Raw genomic sequence first — 6,525 nt, 5'->3', positions numbered from 1 at the left:
GTATTAGGAAGGTGGTCATAATGTTATGCCTGATCTGTGTATTTTCTTGTATATGTAGATTGAAACATTTGGCTTATTAGCATATTAGCAATGTGAGACTAGTGAATTATCACTTTTAAAGAGATGACCTTTGAAGATAAAATGTTTATATTTTTCAAATTAATATTTAAAAGGTTTCTTTGTCAGATTTGAGATTGTCAATTTTGAATTACTTTAAATACTTATTATATTTAAAATATGTATTATATAATTTTTTTGCTAAAAAAAAATATATTAAAAATAAATCTATAAATAAATTTTTCTGTAGAATGCTTTAAATATATTTAACAAGACATCTTTCATTGCAGCATTTATGTTCATTGTGCAGTAGACCAGAATTAGTAGAATTGTGGTGATTATGACCTCTGGTGGTGGTTTCCATGAAAACATCAGTGTGACATTTAATTCATTTTGTGGATGTCACAATACACATGAACACACAATAGATGGACTTAAGTGTTAGTGCTGTTGAAAAAGGGGGCAGTAGACAGCAGATATCATTGCATTTTTGGAAAGTTTTTTTTTTTTTTGCACATCTCTTTACTAGGCCTATTGATAGAGGCACAGTATCATCCATGTTAGATTTTAGATGTGAATATCTCTGGACCCTGGGATGATGTAATGGCATTTGGAACCATGATGGCCAAAGATGGAAAGGAAATGTTTTTAAAAACAATTCAGATAAGTGCGATTGCATATATGTAGGCTGCTCAATGCCATCAGACGCTTCAGCTGTTCAACTGAAAACACCAACATTTAACCCTTTCACACATAGAGGTCACTATTCGAAAAGCCATTTCTTAATTATGTATGGGTTTTGATTGCACAGTTGCACGTCAACCTCTACAGTGGACAGTAGCGTTGACATGGAATATCCATCCATTCCTTCTATCCTAGAAGACTCTTGCAGGTAAAAAAAAAAAAAAAAAAAGAAAAAAAAAAAGGTTGTAACATCTAGAAGTCGTATCATTATTACATTTTCAAAGTAGTGATTTTATATTGGGAGTAAATTCTGATTCATCACCTATCCAATAAATTGGACATCATCTTTAGCTACAATTCTGTGAATTGTCGTTCTTGAAAATACTTCATCTGCAGTAACTTTATAATATTTTTTGTAAATAAATGTATTTGTGTTATTAGAATGTAATTTGCAGTTAAAAAAAGTAATCTGATTACGTAATGCATGTAATTTGATTACAAATTTAAGAATAAGTTTAAGATGTGCTGATCTTACATCCTTAAATTACATTACTTGAAACATCATGCCAGCGATGGGGTTTTCTCACTCTTTGATCTTCCTACTGTAAGCCAAACCATGTGTGAAAGTTTACTAGTCTTACTAGTCTACTTTACTAGTACAGTGGCAAGAAAAAGTAATGGTTAACAAACTTATGAATGGGGTTATTTTAATAAATTCAACTATTGTTTTGTCTTATGAACTAAATGTAAACATCTTTTATGTAAAATATCTTACTCAGGACAGTACTAAATAAAAAATAACATGCATTTTGTATGATCTCTCTTATTTTATTAAAGTTATTCATATTTTCACATATTCTGCGGATAAAGTCCTTGTTGTTGGTGATTTTAATATCCATGTAGATAATAATAAAGACGCATTTGGAGTGGCATTTGCAGATATTTTAAACTCTATTGGAGTTAGACAACACGTGTCAGGACCCACTCATTGTCGTAATCATACCCTAGATCTAATACTGTCGCATGGAATAGATATTGATGCTGTTGAAATTCTACAGCAGAGCGATGATATATCAGATCATTATTTAGTCTCGTGTATAATACAATTAGCCAAGGCTACAAAACCACCACCCAGCCATAAATATTTTAGAACAATCACGTCTGCCACTAAAGATTGCTTTATAAATAATCTCCCCGAGCAGTTTCATCGCCTTAGTATACCTGACAACTTGGAAGAACTCGATGCTGCAACAGAAACTATTGGCTCTCTCTTTTCCAGCACATTAGATGCGGTCGCTCCTTTACGTCTAAAGAAGATTAAGGAAAGTAATCCAACGCCGTGGTATGATGAGCACACTCGGGCTCTAAAACGAGCTGTTAGAAAAGCTGAACGTAGTTGGAAGAAAACAAAACTAGAAGTTTTTCGCCTTTCGTGGAAAGAAAAAATGATTGAGTACAGAACAGCCATAAGAAATGCTAGATCTACTTATTTTTCAAATCTCTTAATAGAAAACAAACATAATCCTAGGTATTTATTTGACACAGTGGCTAAATTAACTAGAAACAGAGATTCAACTGCTGACGTTTCCATAGAGCACAGCAGTAATGACATTATGAACTTCTTTACTTGCAAGATTGATAATATTAGAGAGAAAATTATAAACATGCAACCGTCTACAGTTTCTCTTCAGACAGTGCACTGTAGTGTCCCTGAGGTAAAACTAGAATCATTCGCCGCTATAGGAGAGGAAGAATTATCTAAACTTATCAAATCATCAAAATCAACGACATGTATGTTAGACCCAATGCCGACTAAACTACTGAAAGAAATGCTTCCAGAGGTCGTAGGTCCACTTCTTGATATAATTAATTCATCATTAACACTAGGACACGTGCCAAAAACCTTTAAGCAGGCTATTATCAAACCTCTTATTAAAAAACCTCAACTAGATCCGAGAGATTTAGTAAATTACAGGCCAATCTCGAATCTACCTTTTCTGTCAAAGATACTAGAAAAGGCAGTTTCAACACAACTGTGTTCCGTTTTAGAAAGAAATGGAATCTGTGAGGATTTCCAGTCAGGATTTAGACCATACCATAGTACTGAGACTGCTCTCGTTAGAGTTACAAACGATCTACTCCTATCATCCGATCGTGGCTGTATTTCTCTATTAGTGTTATTAGATCTCAGTGCTGCTTTTGACACTATCGATCATAACATTCTTTTAAAAAGACTTGAAAACTATATTGGCATTAGTGGAATTGCTTTGGCATGGTTCAAATCATACTTATCTGACCGTTATCAGTGTGTAGTAGTTAATGAAGAGATGTCGTATCGATCACAGGTTCAATATGGAGTACCACAAGGCTCAGTACTAGGACCGTTGCTTTTCACTCTGTACATGCTGCCCTTAGGAGAGATAATTAGGAAGCATGGTGTTAGTTTTCACTGCTACGCTGACGATACTCAGCTCTATATTTCCTCGCGCCCTGACGAAACCTACAAATTCACAAAACTAACAGAATGCATAGCTGACATTAAAAACTGGATGACAAGAAATTTCTTATTATTAAATTCAGAAAAAACTGATTTCCTAATCTTTGGACCAAAAACTTCCTCTCGAAAAAACCTTGAATACTCTCTAACACTTGACGGGTGCTCCATTAAACCTTCGTCCTCAGTTAGGAACCTGGGTGTGCTCTTTGATACCAATCTTTCATTTGAAAGTCATGTTTCTAGTATCTGTAAAACCGCCTTCTTCCATCTAAAAAATATATCTAAATTACGACATATGCTCTCAATGACAAATGCGGAACAGTTGGTTCATGCATTCATGACCTCAAGACTAGATTATTGTAACGCTCTACTGGGTGGTTGTTCTGCTTGGCTTTTAAACAAACTACAGTTGGTTCAAAATGCGGCAGCTAGAGTTCTTACTAGAACCAGAAAGTATGACCATATTAGCCCAGTTCTGTCAACATTACATTGGCTCCCTATTAAACATCGTATAGATTTTAAAATCTTGCTACTTACTTATAAAGCTCTAAATGGTTTAGCTCCCCAGTACCTAAGTGAGCTCTTAATGCATTATAGTCCTTCACGTTTATTGCGATCTCAGAATTTAGGCCAGTTGATAATACCCAGAATATCAAAATCAACTGAAGGCGGCAGATCCTTTTCCTATTTAGCACCTAAACTCTGGAACAATCTTCCTAGCATTGATCGGGAAGCAGACACACTCTGTCAGTTTAAATCTAGACTAAAAACACATCTCTTTGCTCTTGCATACACATAACACATTATCAATACATTAACATTTTTCAAATCCGTTAAAGGATTGTTACGCTGCAATAATTAGGTCGGCCGGAACCGAGAACATTTCCTATAACACTAGATATACCTGTACATCAGAACAAGAATGGCATCTACGCTAATATCTGTCTCTCTGCTTATCCTGAGGTTTGCCAGGTGCTGGATCCAGGCCGTATCCAGGTCAGATGGAGAACCTGCGTCTGGACCTGACTACAACGTAGCCCAGGATCCCCGTATCCGCTTACATATATTTATATATAATCGATTTTTAATCTCTATAATAAAAATGTACAATTCAGATTTTGATCTCCATATACATTTACATATATATATCTTCCAAGGGGTTTTTTCCCTCCTAGGACTTTTTTCCCAGTGCTAGCACGCTGGGTTTTTCTCCTAGGGGGTTTTTTCCACCCCTGGAAGTCAGCCGACATTGGCTTAATGTAGCACCATCTTGTATATGTTACATATTACCACGCTTGTTTGTACAGTTTTAACCACTTCCCTTTTTTTTCTGTGCTTCTAATATGTAAAGCTGCTTTGAAACAATTACCAATTGTAAAAGCGCTATATAAATAAATTTGACTTGACTTGACTTGACTATTCTGCAAGTTGTTCACATACTTTTTCTTGCCACTGTATTTGTCCAAATATTGTCCCGAATTTCCAAATTGAGTTATCTGCTGTTTTGAACAAACAGCTTTATGTTGAACAATGCTGTGCCAGTTCCTAGCATGCATTTTAGCTTGAAAAAGTTAACTGGTAACTATTAAAAAATTATCATTGCTTTGCATTTACTAGCTAAATGTGCTGCAGCTGATGTTGTCACTGTTATTTAGCTGTCATATGGTTCAGAGTTATTATTTTTCCTGAATTAACATTTGTTGATCATCACCATGTTTGAGATTTGTGTTGTGTTGAGATATATGTGCATCTCACTGCAACTATTGTATGTAATTTACTTTCCTGTCAGGGTATAATGTTTGCCTCTCGTTCATGGGAGGCAAATGATCAATGTTGTCAGATTGGAAATGTCCAAGTATAATAAGAGCTCAAAATTACCGTATTGGGAAGAAAATTGTAATACACGAGTTTTTAGTATAGATAAATGAACTAAATTAATAACTAGCAAATGATTTTTACAATGGAATGAATCAATACTGAACTTACTTAAGCTGGACAATCACACTATTTTAGCTGCTACACAGCCAAAATTATGTTCCCCCCTTTCTCTGTAAAGCTATATTTGACACAATCTGCATTGTTGAAATAAAGGTGACTTGACAAGTCAAACGTTCAGAATACAGCTATTTATTTAAACCAGCAACTTTTTGACATGACCTGCAAATGACCACAATAGATAAATAACTAGGCGTACCTTGGTGGGAAACAACTGACCTAAAAGCGCTGCTGCAGGAACGTTAACTTGTGTTCGTGAGAGAGAGTCATTCTCCATGATGATTGGAGATCATTATAAAGTTTGAAATTATAGACCCATAAGCATATTGCCAGTATTCTCAAAGGTTGCAGAGAAGATTGTTTTTGAACAACTGACATCCTCTATCTTAAGTCTGGTTTACACTGTATGCAGTTTGGTTTCAGAGTAAATTATTCTACTGAAACAGCTACTTTACATTTAATAGAGCAAATAAAATCTAAAGTTGACAAAGGAGGATTAGTTGGTGCTATATTTTTAGATCTGCGTAAAGCCTTTGACACAGTTAACCACGAAGTTCTCCTACTGTCTAACTTCCAGTTTTCATCTGACGCTCTAGCGTGGATATTTTTATATTTATCAAATAGAGAACAATGTGTAAAAATTAAAGGGGTTAAGTCTTGTAACTTATCTTAATACAATGCGTGTACCCCAAGGATCAGTGTTAGGTCCCTTATTATTCAGTCTTTATGTTAATGATCTCCCGCAACAGTGTGAAGGGATACAAGTGCTCTGTATGTTGATAATACTGTTATTTTTACACATTTAACAGAGGTAGCAGCTGAGAAGCTACATGCTGCTATGGAAAGGATTACACAGTGGCTGGAGCAATCATGTCTTAGCTTGAATATTAGTAAAACAAAAGGAATGTTTTTCTCAAAAACAAAGGTTCAATCTCCTAATGTTGATATTTTTATAAATGGTGAAACGATAGAAATAGTTAATGAGTTCAGTTCTCTTGTGTAATATTGGACCCAAATCATAGTTTTAAAAAACATGTAAAGAAAATGGTGAATACAACTTAGCAAATTTTAGACTAATTAGACAATGTCTTTCTGTTGATGTAGCCAAGACCTTTATGAATGCTACAATTCTTTCTCTTACTTGTTGGGGTCAAGCTGGTGAAACTGTGGTTAAACCTTTAAAATCCCTAAACAGACTTTAACAACTTTAGATAAAAACACAAACAAAACAATCCATTTTCACCACTGTAGGATCTTGGAGAAACAAATTTTTTGAGTTTTGACAATTTTAG

The sequence above is a fragment of the Chanodichthys erythropterus genome, chromosome 13, assembly GCF_024489055.1.
Source record: "Chanodichthys erythropterus isolate Z2021 chromosome 13, ASM2448905v1, whole genome shotgun sequence".
NCBI lineage: Eukaryota > Metazoa > Chordata > Actinopteri > Cypriniformes > Xenocyprididae > Chanodichthys > Chanodichthys erythropterus.
This window is presented reverse-complemented; position numbering follows the sequence as displayed.